A 22,324-nucleotide genomic window follows, 5' to 3' on the forward strand; every position below is an offset into this window, starting at 1 on the left:
ATGGTCTCGATCTCCTGACCTCATGATCCGCCCTCCTCGGCCTCGCAAACTGCTGGGATTACAGGCCTGAGCCACCACGCCTGGCCGATTCACGGATCTTAAGTCATCATAGGCCTAGCTATTTGACACAAGAGTCATGATTTATTCCTATGGCCTTTCCCACACAAAGAGAAAGCATACGTTTATGCTAGAATCAAAGAGAAGAAACATTATCTGTCTAGCAGATTTAATACAAAATACATCTCGATTACCATGTAACAGAAGAGTAACAGTACATTGATATTGATTTGCAGAAGAGAAATGAAGAGGCACACAAAAGAAAAGGCACATTTCCTTTGGTTTACTTAAATTAATTTTAGAATTGATCATATTGCCATAAGTATTAGCCATGAAAAAGGATTCCTATTGTTTTTGATGATTATAAAAGCACATGCACATTATAAAAATTCAGACCCCTCATTATCCTATCATTTTCCAAGGAAGACCACCTCAAAGAGATTGCTGTATGTTTTTCATTATTTGCATGTAAATATAAACACACATATACACACATAAACATAAATGTAAAAACCTACCATAGTACTCATTTGTCACCTGGTTGCTGCTTGCTACTTTTTTTTCTAAACTAAGTATGTTTAAGAAATATTTGCTTGCAATACAGATAATATTTACTTCATCCTTTCTAAATGCAGTCTATATTTACCCAGATTTGGATGTCCTCTCATTTCCCTTTTGAGAGGACAGGGTTCTTTGACACAAAGCGTTAAGCAGAGGGTATGATCTTTCTACTGAGGGTCTTCCTCTATTTCTCGCAGCTCTGCTATAAGCCTCTATCTCCTTATCATCTATCACCTCCTATACAGTTTTCCTCTAAATCCAGAAAGTAGATGGACAGTCTTCTCTTCTCACAATGCCACAATTCGTTCTTCCTCTTGCCTCTGGAGTCATTCAACAAGTAGGACATAGAGTGCCTCACATATCTCAAGACCTCTGCTGCACATTTAACAGACATGAGTCAGCAAAACAGACATGAGCCCTGTCCTCATAAAACTTATAGTTAATGTTGTATATATTTCTATTTCTTTCTTTTTTTTTTTTTTAACTGAGTTTCGTTCTGTCACCCAGGCTGGAGTGCAGTGGTGCGATCTTGGCTCACTGTAACCTCCGCCTCCCAGGTTCAAGCAATTCTCCTGTCTCAGCCTCCCGAGTAGCTGGGGTTACAGGTACGTGCCACTGTGCCTGGCTAATTTTTGTATCTTTAGTAGAGTCGAGGTTTCACCATCTTGGCCAGGCTGGTCTCGAACTTCTGACTTCATGATCTGCCCGCCTCAGCCTCCCAGAGTGCTGGGATTACAGATGTGAGCCACCACAGCAGGCTTATATTTTTTGATTAAAAGAATGTATGAGGCCAGGTACGGTGGCTCATGCCTGTAATCCCAGCACTTTGGGATACCAAGATGGGTGGACCACTTGAGGTCAGGAGTTTGAGACCAGCATGGCCAACATACTGAAACTCTGTCTGTACTAAAAATACAAAAAATTAGCTGGGCATTGTGGTGTATGCCAGTAGTCCCAGTTACTTGGGAGGGTGAGGCAGGAGAATCACTTGAACCTGGGAGGTGCAGGTTGCAGGTTGCAGTGAGCCAAGATGGACCACTGCACTCCAGCCTGGGAGACAGAGCAAGACTTTGTCTCAAAAAAAAAAAAAAAAAAAAAAAAAGGCTTTCTGTATATTGCTTAGAGGGTGAAGCTGTTGACTGGATTTTACCATTAGATGATCAGAAAGAAAACCCCTAGTGTCTGTAACTGTGGATCTTTTCATTTGAGCAACTCAGAAACTTAAACTCTCCTATCCTGGTGTAAGGCATGAGGTATGGATGCAGCTTCCCCCCTCCCCAGATTGCTGTTAAATAGAGATGCTGTTTATTAAGTATAGTTCACATTTTGCTTATTGGTATAAGATCCCATCTTTACTACTGAATTCTTATATTGGAGGGAGGGAATCTCTTCCTAGATTGTACATGCTTTTGCATGGGTCTCTGTCTGTTCATGTACCATTATCACACTGTTTTAATTATTAGTTCTTGATAGCATGTTTTATTACCTAGTTTATTACTCTTGATTGCTCTACTTTTTCAGAATGTATAAAAAACATCTGGACATTGACACTTAGAGGAAATAAGGCCCTTTCCCAGAGTAATTCAGATAATAAGTGGCAGAACTGTCATTGGAACCTCTCTCATAATCACCACCTTTCATTGAGGGGATTGAAATGCCTTTGTTAAAATATCTACTCATCTCCTTTGGTAAAAATTCAGAGGAAGAGATATTTCTTCCTAACTCTTTCAAATGCCTCAAAACTCAAATTTCCTTTGGGAGCCCCTGGGGACCTGGGTCATATGTCCACCGAGGCTCATGGCCAACTCTCTAGGAATAGCTAGAAGGTGGGGAAACAGCGGGAAAGAGAGCTCATGTCTCCACATCCAATGAGCAAAGCTAGTAGCACAGTCTGCTGATACCTTACTTTTTAGTGTATATTTCAAGAAGTGTACTTACAGGCATGTTCCTTTTCATAGTAGTGCCACAAATATCAAATAGTTATGTCTTCTTAAGAAGTCATTAATTTTCAGAAAATTTGTCTAAACCTAGTAATAAAAATGTATCTTTTATTTCAATTTCTATGTATTTAACTATAATGAGGTCAAGTATCTTACCCTCTGTTTTTATTCATTACAGACTTCTTCTGTGACAAGCACATTAATGTCCTTTGTTACCCTTTCTTAGTGTGTCTATAAAAATCTTATTAATTTGTAAGTACTCATTATATGTAAGCAATATTTAAAATTTTTTTCTACGTATTGAAAATATTTTTTTCCTGGTTTGTTGTTGACTTTGGTTTATTGTGTCTTTTCCATGTGAAAATGGAAAGACTTTCATGGATTAACATTTACTAATATTGATCTTTATAAGTCTTAATTTTTATATGAGAGATACAGTATGCATGTATAAATAGGAATTCAATTTTTTCTGTAATTTTTAATGAAGTAACATAACATAATATGCTAGGTATATTTTTTAAAATTTAGATCTCTCTCAAAATATTTGTTATACATCATATCAGTTAAAGTACTTAGAAACTGCTCATCATATTTCACTTTAGTTCTTTCCTTGAATTTATACCTAGGTGAATTCAGGCAGAGATAAATTTGGGGCAGAACCTAGGATCTAAAGAATGTGAAAAAAGTTCCCTATGTCCAAAGGGAAAATCAACAAAAGCTAAAAGCAACCAAAAAAATGAAGTGTAGGAATAGAGGATTTAAAATGTTATCCTTTCTTGCTTTCTTAGATGGCCTTGTTTGTGTGAAGCACAAAAGCAACCCCCGTGTGTGACTAATGAATCCTCCAAGGCATTCTGGGGACTGTGTTGTCAGCCATTTTAATGGCCTATTAAGCACAGGATTGAATAGATTAAGCATGCGGCCGTCCAAATTAGATCTTGAGTAATCCGACTGACCACGTTAGACCTTGTGTGACACAGCATCCCTTAGGCTGATGTTAAGGACTCAGACAAGGTGAGAAAAGTCTGTGTTCTAGAAACACAGTGTTTCCCAGGACAAAATAAGCCAACAAATACGGAAGGCAAAGTTTAGTTGGATGGAGAGTGTCATAGAACAAGTACTCCACTCAAAGCCCAATTCTGCTTGTTAATATCAATGTGACCTTGGACAAGTTATGTATTTTTTTTTTCCTTTTCTCTCTCTATTTTTTTTTTTTTTTTTTTTTTTTTTGAGACAGAGTTTCACTCTTTCACCCAGGCTGGAGGGCAATGGCACAATCTCGGTTCACTGCAACCTCTGCCTCCTGGGATCAAGCGATTCATAAATTACCCAGACTTAGGTAGTTCCTTACAGCAATGAGAGAATGGACTAATACAGGCTCCTTCATGAGCTTCTCTTCCTGTCTCCTTTTCATGTTTCATAATCTCAAGGCCTCGCCATTCTCTTATCCATTCAAAATTACTTTTGAGTGCTTACTTTGTGTAAGACACTATGCCATGGGCTACTAGACTAGTACAGTGTTGAATAAAACATGAGTTTTGCTCCAAAAAAAAAGCTTATAGGTTAATTAGAGAGATGATAATAAGTTAATATTTATTGGGCAATTATTCTGTGCTAGATGCTTAATTCTCAGTTTATTCCCACAGCTACTCTGAGGGCTACATTCTTTCTTTACCCCCATTTTACAGGTGAGACAAAGTCAGCCAATATGTCCAGTGTCACATAACCTGCAAGTGGCTGAGCAAAGATTCAAGCCCAAATATCTATGAATTCAGAGCCCAAGTTTTTAATCAGACTTAAACACTATGATATATTAAAAAGTAATTATACTGTGGTAGAATACAACTAGAATGTGGTGAATGACATACGAAGTATGAACAGATTTGCATGGACATTTGGAGGAAGGAGTGGCCACTTTTGGCTGCAAGAATCAGAGAAGACTTGGTGTAGGAGAGATTGGAGATGTACCTTTAAAAGCAATATTAGTCTATGCTCTGCCAAGACTATTATTATTTTCAGCAGAAATGCTTTCAAGTGAGACTGGGAGCCCATCCAATGACAAACCAACATGAGTAAAACACAGCCTTGGAAGTAAAGAGCCCACTGCTGTGAAATCAATGCTCTTGACTTAGACCTCTAAATGCCAAGCCTAGAAAGTGGAAATTTTCCACAAAGAAGCAAACACTATTTCACCCTTGGCTAATCATGGGCCAATCTGTAAGCGCTTCCAACATTTTAGCTGGGAGGATGAACTCTGTGTATGATGGCATGATAGCCCAGCAACTGTGTGAACAAAGACAAGGATTGCTCTTGGTGCCATCCAAAATAATCTCTTTGAAGCCAGGATTCCCTATAGAGCAGTGGTCCCTAACCTTTTTGGCACCAGGGACCAGTTTCACAGAAGACAAGTGTTCCATGGATGGGAGGGTGGTAGGATGGTTTCGGGATGATTCAAGCCCATTCCATTTATCATTAGATTCTCATAAGGAGGGTGCAACCTATACCACTCACATGTGCAGTTCACAATAGGGTTCACACTCCTATAAGACTCTAATGCACTACTGATCTGACAGGAGGCAGAGCTGAGCTTTGGTCGCTTAACCGTGGCTCACCTCCTGCTGTGCGGCCCAGTTCCTAGCAGGCCATGGACTGTTAGGGGTTGAGGAGTCCTGCTATAGAGCATAGAATTATATTATCTATTTCAGGGAAAGGAGGAAAGGATTTCTGCAGCCTGTGATAGGCTAATATTTTTGTGAACTATGTATCGGAAGATATTTTTTATTAATACCACTAGAAACAAAACACAGCGCTATTTTTTTTTTGATGAATAAATTTCAAAGTCTAGACAACTGCTAATGGGTATGAAAGAGAACTCATTCCAATCCCATTCCTGTGCCTCCCTGAGCTGTGGTTTTTAGTATCAGCCAAGGTCCACGTTAGGGAGTCATTGCCTTTGAATATCACTTGTTACATTTTGTAGATGTTTCAGCTAGAATCGCTAAAGACTGACTCTTAATGGGATAGAAGATGAAAAATAGGTAAAACTCTTCTCTAATTGCCTGTCCTTCCATTCCTGAGACCCTTAATCATGCTGATTGGAAGCAGGTATTTGTGGCTGACAGTCTCTCTCTTGGCCTGACCCCTGACACACACATGCCTTGCTCAGCCCGCGTCATCTTCTTTTGTTTGTTCAACCTGTTTTGTTGCCTTGCACGCCCATGCTACTATGACCCTTAGCCTCAGGAGCACAGATTTCTTGCTCTGCTTCTTCAGTCCTCTCAGTCTAAACAGGTGGGAAAGTCCTGAATGGAGGGCCTTGCTGCTCATCTATCAGATGTTGAAATCAAAGTTGACCTCGGTGCAAATAGTATTTTCAACTTACATGTTTAACTTCTATATTTTGACATATAGTACCCATCTGATGAGTATCATTTTGCAAATACAGACTCAGATAAGAAAGAAATGTCTTATTATTTTAATTTGCATAAAATGAAATAAAATCTTATCATAAGTCCTTTTACCACTTGGCTCTTGGGAAATTGAATCATATCACTGCTGGCTTCCCTGTCTTTCACCCTCTGTTTCTGTTGTTAAAATCTGAAGGAAATTAGTGAGAAAGCTATCATTTATGGTTTAAATAATCTAATTGAGCATGAGAATGTGTATTGTAATATGCAAAAAAATATTGCAAGACTATCTTCTTAGCTATGTTGAGAACAGGGCACATTAATCATATTCACATGATGAATACTACCATATGAATTGGTAGTTAATATAATTCATGATTAGGAATGGGTTAATATAATTCATGAAAAGCAAGAGAACAGTTCTTCGTACATGATTGTCATCATCATCATCATGCAACTACTGTTTGAACACATCTAGTGAAAGAGAGATCCATATATCACAAGACAAGTCATCTCAACGTTGTGTAGCTCTCATTATTACCAAGTTCTTGTCAATCAAGGTAAGAGAAAGGCTTCAGATTTTAATATGTGTGAACTCTAGTTTTTTGCATCCCACTATATTTTCAACTGTGCTCATGCACTAGCACCATTGCCAAAGATGTTTTTTATCTATTTATCACTCCGCAGCACCTCCTATTCAATAAATGATGTTGACCAATAAGCACGCACATCTATTATATGTTGAGCTAGAAAAAGTGATTATTTAAAAAGAAATTTCATTTAATAATGGGAAAACATAACCTGATATTGTTTCTGAAACTAATGAAGAACGAAATTTTATGGAATTACCATCAAGATTTTGATGCTAAGGCCGGGCGCGGTGGCTCACGCTTGTAATCCCCAGCACTTTGGAAGGCCGAGGCGGGTGGATCATGAAGTCAGGAGATCGAGACCACGGTGAAACCCCGTCTCTACTAAAAATACAAAAAAAAAAAATTAGCCGGGCGTGGTGGCGGGCGCCTGTAGTCCCAGCTACTCGGAGAGGCTGAGGCAGGAGAATGGTGTGAACCCGGGAGGCAGAGCTTGCAGTGAGCCGAGATCGCGCCACTGCACTCCAGCTCCATCTCAAAAAAAAAAAAAAAAAAAAGATTTTGATGCTAAAATATGCTAGATTATTTCCCTGAAATATTTATCTGTAGTAAATCATATGCTATCTAAACTAAGTAATTTGGTAAGAAATTACATTCTTTATTAACACTTGTACACTTAATGGCACTATCAACTCACTTCTTCTGCATAGAATAATTTAAAACTTTGAATTAATGAGAAATATGTGTTGTGGAGTTTTAAATTAGGTTTGAAAACTTCAATTTTTTTCTATAAAATAGAGTGATTGTAAGCGGTTTGGGCAATCTTAATGTATTTTTTAGCTAATTGGAAAACAAGCTATTTAATGCAATAGTAAATAATTCTAACATTTGATAGCAATATTATATCCTAATTTATAAAATCTGAAATTAAAATTGCACACAGTGATTTTATAAATAATAAAATGCAACAAGCCTTTCTGTTAAATAAGATTTTTTTGTTGTTCACAAGAAACTACCCACTAGATGGCACTAAACAACTGCCAAAATTTTTCTGACAATGACTTTATACCAGGTCAAGAAAATAATCCAAGAATCCTAATGATTAATGAGACAGTTGTTCCAGACAGGCACATCTAGTCTCAAAGTCGCTAAATTACACATAAGGTGATATTGAAAGCTATCTACTCTATATTCTCTATATGCAGGGCAAATAGCTAGATCTTAATACAAATGGGAAAATGTAAATGGTTCTTATGATTAAATTGCACTAATCTGAATTCCACTAAAATTCCACTATCTGACCAAGGCCTGGATTTTCTTAGTATTTATGAAGAAATAGACTTTGCTAAACAGCAATAACAAAATAAAAGAAAAAGAATTCCAGGAGCAATAATTTTTAAATAATTTGAACTGATAATTATAACTATTCTTGACCAAGGGCTGGTAGGGGGAGATGAATATAAAAACATTTCACTTCTTTAGGGTTTTCTGGCATTTAGAGCTACCTTTGTAGAAGGTATTGAACTTGTAAATTAAATCATAAAACTAGAAGTATTATAACACAGTTACACAAAGCCAAAATGTTAGACAAAAGCTCCAGGTTTCAGATAATGGTCAGGATATTTGTATGTGTTAGCCTATGGAAATATTCCACTAACTTATCTGGAAATATTCCACTAACTTATTTGGAGGTTGATGATGTTCAGCTACAAAATGCATAGTCAAACACCAGATGGCTTTGCAAGCAGTGCATTTGCTACCTTGCACCCATTATGTTGTATAAAGATGGGGTAACCTTAATGGTAATCACCTTGACGTCACTTCATTTGTGCCCCTAGTTGTGCATGCAGGACCTCGGCTCCCCAAAATGCGCACCCCTTCTAAAGGGTTCAGAAAGATCCCCATGGTCTCTTATTCAGTTACCATCGTGTTCTCTGCCTTTTTGTTCCTCGTCTAAGCTAGCCCCATCTCTGCTGGATACCTAGGGGCCTCCTGGGCACTTCTGCCACTGCTGCCACTATGTGTACTGGGCACTGCAGTTCACCATCACAACTGAGCCACTGAGGCCATGGAGACACAAAGGCCACGTGGTTTTGTGGGAGGTAGTTTGCACTGGGTGCTGGCCTAACTTCTGGGGACACCATGGTGAAACAGAAAAGCATGAACTTTACGCCATGGAATTTGCTGGTAGTCATTTCTTTTTCTCTATTCTCTATCTCCTTTACTGATTGTAAACAGGATTCCTAAGAATGTGGTAACTTCATTAAATTCTCTTCCTTGAATTATAAACAGAAAAAGCAATTAGGTGGTAAATGGTATGTTTTAATTTAGATTTAACTTGTGATTGTTTATATGAGCTTTTATTGTATTTCTACGAATTAGTATATAAAAGTATTATATTTATTCATGGTAGAAAATTTGGAGAGAAATACTGAAATATACTAAGAAAAACTAACAATCATAATCCTGTCTTGCAGCGATAATTACTGTTAATATTTGGGTGAACATCCTCTAATAATTTTATGTGTATATTTGCATGCATTATCATTTGCTCGTATGTGCACATTTCCAGTTCAGATTAGTCTGAACTTGCCAGAGGTCCAGTCATTAAATAGTTTTATTTATTTCCTTTTCCAATCATTTCAACAACACTCTCAAATCTCCTTCTTCAGTTCTTAACATGTAGAAAGGTTGTACCATGGAGTGGTTTATATCATGAACCCAAGAGCTAGCTAGCCTGCCACTTTAAGTTGTGTGACCTCTGGAAAATTGATTACATCTCTCTGTGCCTCAATTCCCTCTGTCTGATAGAGTCATTATGAGTTAGATGAATTAATACTTGTAAAGCAATTAGAATAGGGCCTGCTACAAAACAAGGCTGATTTCCTTAAAGTTACAGGAATTTTTCCTTCTAGTTAAGCTCTAATCTCATCCTTTCCTTTCTCTCCAGCTTCTGCTTGAAACTGGAGGGGAGGGGGGCTATCATTTACTCTTCCATTTCTTTCTTGGTGCTAGCTGTGACATAAGAAGTCCTACCATCCATTGATTGGCATTGGTGTGGAGAAATCCTTGCAAATAAACTTGTGGGAATAATACACTCCTAACACTCTAGAAACCGGGGTTGAGATAACCATTAATGGTAACTGTATTAGTCCATTCTCACATTGCTATAAGGACATATCTGAGACTGGGTAATTTATAAAGGGAAGAGGTTGAATTGACTCACAGTTCAGCAGGGCTGGGGAGGCCTCATGAAACATACAATCATGGCAGAAGGGGAAGCAAACATGTCCTTCTTCACATGGTGGCAGGAGAGAGAAGAATGAGAGCCAAGCGACGGAAAAAGCCTCTTATAAAACCATCAGATCTCATGAGAACGTACTCACTATCATGAGAATAGCATGGGGGAAACTGAACCCATGATTCAATTACCTCCCACTAGGTCCCTCCCACGACAACTGGGGATTATGAGAACTACAATTCAAGATGAGATTTGGGTGGGGACACAGCCAAACCATATTATAACTTTGACATCTGATCTATATCATTCTATTTTTCCCATACTGTCTGCATTTTATCCCAGGGCCCATCAGATTAAATTTCACATAGCTGGAATTCAATAAACACTCTTGAATAAGTAAATGAATGATTGCATATAAAATTAAGGCAATGTTACAATACTGTTCTTTAAGCTCCTTTCTTCACTTTTCCATGTCATTAAGTATTCTTCTACAATACCATTTTTGGCAAGGATATTTTCTATATACTATAGGTTAATTTATTTAATGAATCTCCTTTTGATGAGCATTTTAGTAGTTTCTTATTTTTTCAATATAGGTAGCACTAGCTTGAATATTCTTATACAAAAATCATTTTTCATCTCACAGATTATTTCTTTGAGATAAAATTCCTAAAAGTGTAATTACTGGGTCATGAAACACTTGTATTTTAAAGTTATTGAGATATCCAATATGGTATTTTAAAGTAAATATGTTTTATCTTCAGAGTAGGTAGCCTTCACTGGGCTTCAGCCTGGCTTCTATTATAATTTTCGGAGGCATTTAATAAACTGAGTTTCAACTTGATACTCAAGGACAGAATTATACTGCTTTTTAAATTAAATAGCTTTAGAAACACAGAACTGACAAGCCTGCTTGCTGAGAAATAAGACTACTTTAATAGCCAAGTGACTTGAGAAAATAATCTTCTAAGGATGTAGAACTATAGAAAAGGGATCTTTTGAATTATTCTTTCTTAAAAAGGCAAAAGTTAAAAGTATTAATAAAAACCCATATGTTCAGCTCCAATCAATTAGAAGAACTTATGAATAGTAATTATAGTAAGTGGTCAAGCAGTTGAACTTGCTTTTACATGTCAGTGGGTATTTTGTACTTTTATAGCATCAACTACCTTAGATCTTTTATCTTTTACCCTCGAATGTAAGTATTGTTCACAACTCTTCCTGACAATGTAACACTCTGTTGAACAAACTCAGGGATAAAATCACAAAATGCTACCAAGAACTCCATAGTTGAATTTTGACTAGGGTTCTTGTGTGTCTTGGTCATTTGAAGGATGCTAGTTATGGGACAATAAAATAGTATCACTTGGTTTCATCAAGAATTTTTCTTACCCTCTGTTATAAAAACCTGAACATTAATCGCTGGTATCAGACCCACAGGGGGGTCTCTGCAATGGAGATCATATTTAAGATACCATCAGCTAGTGTCCCACCATGAGGACATTTGGACATTTGGAATAGAAGCTCTAGCTTCTGTGTATGATGGACATGCAACATATGAGGAAAGAAAAAAAAACTTTCTCATTTTTAAGCCACTAATTTTATAGTGCCGTTTGTACTGCAGCAAAGCCTAGCTTACCCCAACTAATACACCAAGGACCAGTGTGATGTTCCCTGAAGCCACAGCTGTGCCTCATGGGAGAGCCAATATTTGAGCACTTGGCAAAGAGCAGATATTAATTAATGCTAACAAGACAAGAATAAGCACAGACTATGCCATTTCATAACCAGTTAAATATTTGTTACCACCACCGCCCATTATCCATCTTTCCTCTTGTTCCTGGAAAATCCAGAACAAGATGAAGGAGGGAGCATGACATAAAAGAACAGACTGGAGCTTCCTTTCCCTTTCAGCTTCCTGGAGCTATGGAACAAGTTTGAGCTGGACAAAGATATGATCAGGAGTTTCAACTGGATTATTCTCTTTTAGAAAGTGATCAGCCTGAGGGATGTTTAAGAAATAGGAAAGAGACGTTCCAACAGAGCATTTGTAGGCAGTAAGTTTTACTCCTAATATACATGTTCAATTCAGCAATGAATCACATTAGCAAAAACTAGCATCATCGAAGGATAATCTGGAACTCAAAGCATACAGGAAGGACATTTTAATCTTATTCATTGTTAATGAGGAAATGATCTTCAAGCAATATATATTATGACTTGTCTATATCACATTCATATTACAATAGGCACAGATAACATAACCATAGTATTTGTGCTTTGTCTTTAAATAATTGGTGAAACAGTAGATAAAAACCTTTCTCAAATACTTTTCCAAAAATAGCAATAATTTTGGAATAATTTTTGCATTATTCCTGTGGCTTCTTGATAACAAAAACACCAACTTCTCCTTTGCCAGAAGGAAATAAAAATTATATATAAATATTATGTTATAAATTTATATAATACAGTATATTGATATACTATATATTAATCATATTTAAAACAGCTTGATTGCAATATGATTCACACACATACAATTGACTCATTTAAAGTGTGCACTTCAATGGCTTTTTAAAACATTTTAAATTTTATTTTAAAATTTTAATCTGTTTATGTATGTATGTATTTATTTATTTATTTATTTAGAGTCCAAGTCATGAGACTAGCTAATTTTTGTATTTTTGGTAGAGAGGAGGTTTCACAATGTTGTCAAGGCTGGTCTCGAACTCCTGGGCTCAAGCAATCCACCCGCCTTGGCCTCCCAAAGTGCTGGCACTACAGGCTTCAGTGGCTTTTAGTATATTCATGGAGTTGTGCAACCGTCACCATGACCAATTTTAGTACATTTTTATCATCCTACAAAAAAGTCCTGACTCATTGGTTGTACTATTCATTTTCTCCAACCTTCTCAGCTCTAAACAATAACTAATCTTTCTGTCCCTGGAGAATTGTCTATTCTGGACCTTTAACATAAATACAATCATAAAGTCTGATTCTGCCGTAAGTTGCTTCTTTCACTTAACATAGTGTTTTCGATCAAGCACATAAAATGAGCACTTCTCATTCCTATTTATTGTAAAATAACATTATGCTGAATAACATTCCATTGTATGGATTTTTAAAATCACATTTATCCATTTGTCAGTTAATGGACACGAGTTGTTTACATTTTTGGCTAATACGAGAAATGCTGCTTTGAGTGATCATACATGTTTTTGTGGGGATATATGTTTTTACTTCCCTTGAGACTATCCCTAGGAGTGGAATGGCTGGGTGATATGTTAGCTCTATGTTAGATCTTTTTAAGAACTACCAGACCGTTTTCCAGAGCATCTACACCATTACATTCCCACCAGCAGTGTATGAGGTTTCCAATTTTAATAGTGTTTTAATAATGAAAACAAATGAAGATGCTGCAGGTGTATTGATTAACTCCTCTAAATGATGTGCGTTTTTTCTAGTTGCAATGAAGGAAGATATTGGAATTTTCTCAGTTTATCAAGAAAGAGATTGCACTCTCCCAAAGTGCCTGAATTGCTAGCAGGGAGCAGTTTAGATCCTGAAACAATCTAGCTCAGAGTCAGGGAAAACATGAATGCTTTCACCTGTTTTCATTTTTAACTTAATTTTAACTTCTATTCAGCAGCTTTGGTTAAATAAGGACATATGAACTATTTTTATGTGGATAACAGTTATCATCTGGGTTTTCATAATGGTGATGCTATCAAACTATTCATTGGAAGATGTGACTTTCCTCTGAAGTTAAAACTAGAAAAAAAATTTAAGTCTTTTCTCTTTCTGTCGCCTGGGCTGGAGTACAGCAATGCAATCATAGCTCACTGCAGCCTTGAAGTCCTGGGCCCAAGAAATTCTCCTACCTCAGTCCTCTGAGCAGCTGGGACTACAAGTATGAATCACCATGCCTAGTTAATTAAAAAAAAATTTTTGTAGATGAGTGTCTTGCTTTGTTTCCCAGGCTGGTCTTGAACTCCTGGCTTCAAGCGGTCCTCCCATTTTGGCCTCCCCAAGTGCTGAGATGATAGGTGTGATTATTCAGCATCTGGCCAAAATCTGAATCTTAATGCATGAAATTCATAAAGTATTTCTACCCATATGATCTAATTCCTAGTGGGTCCTCATGCCACTTTGAAAAACAGCTTAATCAAGTGTCAGTAATGATTTCACATCTGTTAAAAGTGGAAATCAAATATACCATCCTACATGCCAAGACATTAGAAACCAATATAAAAGGAGAAATCTGAGTATTATAGAATGGATTTGAGAATTATAGTTCATTTATCAAAAAAGATTACCTGTTCACGACTCCTAATGAGAGATCCCATTTGGTGAACATTTGGCTAATAACTCAGCAGCTGGGGAACATTATTACTTAATCTACTTATTTCCAAAGATGTGTAATCTATGTGCTACAAACAAAAATGCAGGCCAAACAAAGAAACGGGTCTCTATGTTTCTAACTATTTCAAATTAATGACAGAATGCACAAAAACAATATTCACCTATGAGCCCCCTGTATTCCCAGTGTAATGCTAAGTCCAGATCGTCAGTGACAAGGCATCTTGGAGTATAAAAGCAATTAAGCAGATAATTAAAGGAAAAGCAATCATTTGTCCCCTCCTCCCTTTTTACCTCTTTCTCTCTTCAATTATCAGAAAATTAACATGAATTTTTTTCTTTAGAAAGTGAACTGTATGAGTAATTGCTTTAATTTTCAGCCTGATTTTTCCAGAAAGTCCCATCAAATGAGAAGCCAACTAAGAGGATTTGTTTACTCCCCAAAATGGTTAATTTAGGGATTAATGAAGCACCCGTACTTCCACGTGTAGAAAACTGTATTAAAAATCTCTATCTGCTTGGGAATCATCTGGGACTTAAGATACAACTCTTTTAACAACTAGGTGCTTGTTTATTGATTGTTTCCTGGGCCAAAAAGTAAAAACTGTAACAAACAGTTTTGTATCAGTTGGGAAAATTTGAAGGTGGATTGTACACTAGATGCCATTATGGCAGTGTTTTTAATATCCTTGAGTTGAATAATGATATTGTGATGATGTCTTTGGAGATGCATGCTGAAATATTAAGGGGTCAAATGTTAAGTTAGCTACAATTTACTTCCAAATCATTCAGTCAAAAGATAAAAATAAAAAGACTGACAATAAAGAAAATATGGCAAAATAATGACAGTGGGGAATTTAGGTCAAGAGTAAATAGGTATTGCTTATTTCCATTTCTATAGGATCGAAATTTTTCAAAACAAAATATAATTTGGCGACGGGATGGAAGAAGACACACTCTTGCTGCCTATGAAAAATCTAAATATCCTTTAGATTCTGCCTACAATGCTACTCCGTGTGTGTGTGTGTGTGTGTGTGTATGAAATCTTATGTACACCATGTGAACTCTACCTCTCTAAGTTAGTATAACATTTTTTGGCTAGCTACTGAATTAGCAATCACTCAAGTTGTGCTCCCATAAAACATCTGTTAATTGATGAATCGATTGATGTACGTTTGAAGCTCCTACAATCAGTCTCTAAGAAGATTTTGTAAGAGCTGATAATATCAAAGATAACAGTGGCAGCTACCATTAATCACATGCTCATTGTGTGCCTGGCACAGGGCTAAATTTTCACATAAAGCATGTTACATTATTTCATTTACTTTTGATGTAGATTCATGGATTTTCTAATTATGCATGAAACAAAATTCTGATTTACCTTAGTGAAGCAGTTCTTAATACACCATGGTATTAAAAATGAATGAAACCCAGGATGTTTGCTTTCCTTGGGTGTCACACAATGGAGAGATGTTTACTGGGGTCTGTGTGACTTTAAAGCCCAAGGAATAAGCCATTGACAGAGTAAAGCTACCGAGAAATAATTTGGGCAGGACAATGCAGTCGCTCTATTTATGTATGGTGATTTCACTTTCAGGGCAAGCAGCAGTGGCATAACCCTGAGGCAATCAGCACCCCAATTCATCAGGATGCTGGGATGAAAGCTTTGTAGATCCTGAATTTGCCCAACAACCTGCTGAATGCTTTTCCAAATTGTCCCTATCAATCGGTAAGATTCGTTAATAGGAAGAAGCCTGGGATCTATTTCCAGGATGGAAGATTGCCTTTTCCGTCTACATAAAGCTGTTTAAATGATATCCCATGGTTTTTATAGCAGGTATACTTAATTCATAATGTTCAAGGAAGAATCCCTTAGGCAAAACATTGTGCATAAAACCGTGAGGAGTCAATGGAGATAATTATACAAGTAGCTACTGGCAAGACAATTTGTCACAGCAGCACGGAGGCTAACCTTAGGTTGGACATGGTTGTTAAGAAAATCATTGAAATGGATATTGTAGAAATGGGAAGTCACTGGAACATTTAAGAAAATGATGAAGAATACAATTATTACTTTTAGTCTCAATGTCTTAGATGTGTGATATTATCTTTGGGTAATCAAATAAGAATAATCATAAAGTCATTAAAATGACTGATAATTTTCTATCAATAAATTGTAATGCTATATTGTTGAATGATGTAATTCACAGGAGAATGTGTTTACTCATATTTTTGAATGATTTACTTTGATCAGTAAAGTTATGTGACTATACACAAAACAGAGTAAAAAATACTTTTATAGAACAAAATTCTTTTTTTGTTTTAGAAAATTTCTGTAGTAATTCAGATGGCCCTTAACTGAAAAAAAAAAAAAAAAAAAAAAAAGACTCAAATACATTGGGCCACTTTGGCTTTTGACCCTGGGTTTTTCCTCCTCGGTAATGTCTCTCTACATAGGACAAAATAATTGGGTAAAGCAAACAGAATATGGATGCAAGTATCCTTGTCTTTGGCTTGTCTGAGAGTAGATTTGTAAATGAGGAGGCAGAATGTTGGAACATTCAGAAGGCTGAAAAATGCTCTGAAGTTTAGCTTTGCCCAACCCCACATCATCTCTTGTTCCATGTGCCACACTGGCTTTTTCAGTGCTTTAGATCTACCAAGTTATTTCCCATGTTACAACTTTGCATGCAGCTCCCTCTGCCTACAATGATTTTAAACTTCACATCCATGGGCCTTCTCATCCTCTATGTCTTGGCTTAAATGTCACCCTTTCAGGGAGGTCTTTTCTGAATCTCCCCCCATCTAAAACCCCTCATGTGCATGTTTTTTATTTTCTATTCTCATATACTGTTTGTTTCCTTCGCAGAAGTTACCATGACTAAAAAGCATTTAGCTTTTGTTGTTTCTTAATGTTTTGATCATTTGTCTCTTTCTGTCTTTCCCACTATTCTTTACAGCCTACGAAGGCAGGATCCATGTATTTCTTATTCACTATTACATCTTTGGCATGCAATAGAGATTGTAGAGATGGTGGATACTCCATTTACACAGGCTAAATGAGTGGATTAAATTGGATGAATAGTTTGGTCTGAATTAGGGAAGAGGACTAACTCAGACAGTCAATATCTCTTCAACCAATACGTTAGGGTAGGCTAATTAGGCTATGATAAAAAATAGTTGCAAGCACATTATGACTTAACGCGATATAAGTTTGTTTCTCACTCATGAAACAGCAAGGGTGGGGGTGGTGTTCTAAGTCAATGGGGGTGAGGGCTGAGTAGCTACATCAACTCTGACATCACAAATGACTCCAAGCTTACAGCAGGGTTTCCCAGTCAGCCAGAAGGGATGAGCACACCAAGGAGCGTGCATGGGAGATGTTCAGGGGCTCAACTTGCAAGTGGTGTGCACCATTTCTGCTTGCTGGGACTCAGTTGCATGGCAACCTTGGCTGCAAATAATACTGGGCAATCTAGTATAGTTGCCTTTTCTCAAACATTTTGGGTCAGCATGAGAAAAAGTGGGGATTCTTTTATTTATTCATCTGGCAAATGCCTGTTATAGGTCTGTCTTTATAAACATGAATGGATCCCTCCCCAAAAGAGCTTATGGACCAGCAGGAAAATATATGTGTAAATAATGAATAGCAGTGTACTATGACACATACTTTGATAAAGCTATCTATGAGTGCTGGGTGAGCACATACCAAAAGTAGAAGACATCAAAGAGGAGTTGTAATTTGAGTCAGGGTATGGCACATGAACATAGTTCTCCAGGTGGAATAAGAAGTAATGGTGAGAAGAATGTTAAACGTAGTGTTGCAGAATTTCAAATTGCAATGTTCTGGTACTAAATATTTTAAGTAAATGTAATTAATACAAGGTAAACATTAAAATATTATATATTTCTTAGTGTAAACATAATTATGAAACTTTCTAAATAGGCTGTGCTGTCTATTATAGTCTATAGAGTATGAAATTTGGAAGGGCATGAAATAGAGTGTTTCAAATAAAAAAATCCAACCCCCTGGGCAAGGCCAAAGATAATAATCAGAATTTTTTAAATAAACTTTCTGAATAAACTTTATTTGACATTATACATTCTGCTTTTGCATCATCACTTAGGAAATATGTTGCAGTGCAATTGGATTCACTCAGGTCATTCTCAAATATTAATTACATCAATACCCATTTCTAAGGATTGGGGGAAACAATAGGGGTCTACCAGGTAAAAAATGGTCCCCGATGACTTAGAAAAAAACTAAACTTGTGCTGCTTTTATTACCAATGGGCTCGTCAGGGAAAAGCCAAGATAAAATGTCATCACAGAAAGAGAATTAACATAAAATTGTTGAGTAAAATCAAACTATATGACAAGCATATGTTGTTAATATTTTGTGTTTTTTACATTACTCTAGCAGAGCAGGCTGGAAAAGGACGCAGATGATGAAACAGAAAAAAAAAATACAGGTGATAAGCGCTATAAAAGGAGACGGGTACAGGGTGCTAGACCAGCAAAAAGGAGAAAGAAAATGCTGCTTTGGGCCAGGCATGGTGGATCATGCCTCTAATCCCAGCACTTCGGGAGGCTGAGGCAGGTGGATTGCCTGAGCTCAGGAGTTCAAGAGCAGCCTGAACAAAATAGTGAAACCTCATCTCTACCAAAAACACAAAAAATTAGCTGGGCATGGTGGGGTGTGCCTACACTCCTACCTACTCGGGAGGCTAAAGTGGAAGGACCACTTAAGCCAAGGAGGCAGAGGTTTCAGTGAGCCAAGATAGTACCAGTGCACTCCAACCTGGGTGATAGAGTGAGACCCTGTCTCAGAGAAGAGAAGAGAAGAGAAGAGAAAAGAGAAAAAAGAGAAAGCAAAGCAAAGGAAAGGAAAGGAAAGGAAAGGAAAGGAAAGGAAAGGAAAGGAAAGGAAAGGAGAGAACATGCTGCTTTGGCAGGTCAAGTAAGACTTCCTTGAGAATGTTGAAGGGAAGCTTTGTCCTGGAGGATGAGCAGTGTGATGGTTAATATTAAGTGTCAAGTTGATGGATTGCAGGATGTAAAGTATTGTTCCTGAATGTGTCTGTGAGGGTGTTGCCAGAGATTAACATTTGAGTCAGTAGACTGGAAGAAGAGGACCCACTCTCAATGTGGGTGGGCAGCATCCAATCGGCTGCCAGCGTGGCTAGAAAAAGCAGGCGGAAGAAGGTGGGAGAAACTGAGTTGCTAAGTCTTCTGGTTTTCATCTTTCTCCCGTGCTGGGTGCTTCCTGCCCTTGAATATCAGACTCCAGGTTCTTTGGCCTTTGGACTCTTGGACTTAACACGAGTGGTTTGCTGGAGGATCTTGGGCCTTTGGCCACAGACTCAAGGCTGCACTGTTGGCTTCCCTACTTTCAAGGTTTTGGGACTCGGACCCATCCACCACTGGCTTCCTTGCTCCTCAGCTTGCAGATGGCCTATCGTAGGACTTGACCTTGTGGTCCTGTGAGTCAATTCACCTTAATAAACTCCCTTTCATATATACATATATCCTATTAGTTGTGTCCCTCTAGAGAACCCTGACTAATACAAGCAGGAAGTAGGAAGGTAAAGAATTGGGAAGAGGGAATATTTGATGAGGGAAGAAAAGGAAATGTGGGAAAACGTGTGCAAGGCCTTGGAGGAATGTTGCCAGTGCTGCAATGGAATAGAAAAAAATGTATAAAGTGCCATCTTCCAGCTTCTGTGGAAACACATACCCTCCCCATATCAAAGAACCTATGTTAATCACAGGCAGAATTAGAGACGGAGGAAGATTGGAGACCTGGGCAGCACTCAGAACCCCTTGGAGGGTCAGGAGAAGGAGAAATGATAGTGCAGAGGGCAGTGGTTCTCAAGATCTTTTCACCCTAAAGTTTATTGAGGATTCCAAAGTGTTCTTGTTTATGTGCATTATAGCGCTCCAATTCACCATGTTAAAAATTAAGATGGATGTCTCAGTCCTGTAATCCTAGCACTTTGGGAGGCTGAGGCAGGTGGATCACCCAAGGTCAGGAGTTCGAGACCAGCCTGGACAACATGGTGAAACCCTGTCTCTACTAAAAATACAAAAATTAGCGAGGTGTGATGGTGCGTCCCTGTAGTCCCAACTACTCAAGAGGCTGAGTTATGAGAACCACTTGAACCCAGGAGGCAGAGGTTGCAGTGAGCCAGGATTATGCCACTGCACTCCTGCCTAGGTGACAGAGCAGGACTCTCTCTCAAAAAAAATAATAATAACAAAAATTAAGATGGAAAATTTATAAAAATATGTATTTTTAATTAGTTTAAAATAATATAAATCCATTCCTTATTAACATACGTAATGTCATTATTAACAATAACTATGTTTTCTGAAAAAACAAAACAGAAAATAGAGGGAGAGTGTTTGCAAATCTCCTTAATGTCCAGAGTAATAAAAGACAGCTGGATTCTGATGGACGCCTCTACATTTGATGTGCCTTTTACGCTGTTTTGGTTGAAGTAAAATGAAGAAAATCTGACTCTTAGAAATATGGAGGTGAAAATTCCTTGAGAATGTTGAAGGGAAGCTTTGTCCTGAAGGATGAGCAGTGTGATGGTTAATATTAAGTGTCAACTTGGTTGGATTGAAGGATGTAAAGTATTGTTTCTGGGTGTATCTGTGCCAGAGATTAACATTTGAATCTTGAAGTAAAGAGGTTGAAGTAAAATAGGAAAATCTGGCTCTTAGAAATATGGAGAAGTAGTTTAAATAAGTATAAATAAGGATTTTAGATTATTGCAGATACTGTTCTGCAATTCTAAATACGCCAAAACCCCACAGGTGGTATTTCTTAAAGATTAGAACCCATGTGAAAAGTCTGAAACCTTATCAGCGAACTTTTCATCCTGTTATAGTAAATTTCATTGCTCTATATTGCATCTTTCAATGGATCTTTTACCCATGTTTGATTTTGTAACATGATAAGTTAGGTTACTTAGAAAATATTGGCTCACTGAGTTGCGCAGATCTTTTAAATGTTGCATCATTTCATTATTGAATACTTTAAAAAGCATATGTGACTATCGCCACCAATCTCATCTGAAAATCCTACACAAGAACAGAAAACCAAACACCACATGGTCTCACTCACAAGTGGGAGTTGAACAATGAGAACACATGGACACAGGGAGGGGAACCTCACGCATCCGGGCCTGTATGGGGGTGGGGGGCTAGGGGACGAATAGCATTAGGAGAAATACCTAATGTAGATGATGGGTTGATGGGTGCAGCAAACCACCATGGCACGTGTATACCTATGCAACAAACTTGCACATTCTGCACATGTATCCCAGAACTTAAAGTATAATTTAAAAAAAAAAGAAAATCCTTTATATTTTGAGAAACTGTAGCTCACACAGTGGTGGATACAAGTTTTCCAAAATTCAAATTTTCACTTAAAATTTTTAAAAATTTCTGGTTATAAATACTTTCAGTTGCTTCCTACTTCCAATTTCATTTTTGAGAAAATATCTGCCAAACAACCAAATCTGGATAATCACAGTCAATTCTGTGAAAAATACAATGAGTTCAGTTGTAGTTCAATTCACAATTTAAACAATTATCCAAATGCTTCATGCCAAATACATAATGTGTACTTTCCATTCCATCTTACAGAATCTTAAAAGGTCGTATTTTATTTACATGACCGCTCTCCAATTGCAGCCACCATCCTTGTGGTGGTGTGATGTCCTGCATTTCTCTGCTTTATCCTGATGTATTGGGCTAGGAAATGACTGTGCCACCCTACTTCCTTTATCAAGGTGCTTCAGAAAGTGGCTAACGTCCACATAGAAAAATATAAGCACAGATGTTTTTTTTTTTTTCTTTTTGAGATACAATCTCACTCTGTCGCCCAGGCTGGAGTGCAATGGCATGATCTCAGCTCACTGCAACTTCCACCTCCCAGGTTCAAGCCATTCTCCTGCCTCAGCCTCCAAAGTAGCTGGGACTACAGGCGCCTGCCACCATACCCGGCTAATTTTTTGTATTTTTAGTAGTTATGCGGTTTCACTGTGTTAGCCAAGATGGTCTTGATTTCCTGACCTCATGATCCACCCTCCTTGGGCTCCCAAAATGCTGGGATTACAGGTGTGAGCCAAGGCACCCAGCCAGAAAAACATAAACACG

This window comes from Nomascus leucogenys, chromosome 4 (genome assembly GCF_006542625.1).
Source record: "Nomascus leucogenys isolate Asia chromosome 4, Asia_NLE_v1, whole genome shotgun sequence".
Taxonomy (NCBI): Eukaryota; Metazoa; Chordata; class Mammalia; order Primates; family Hylobatidae; genus Nomascus; species Nomascus leucogenys.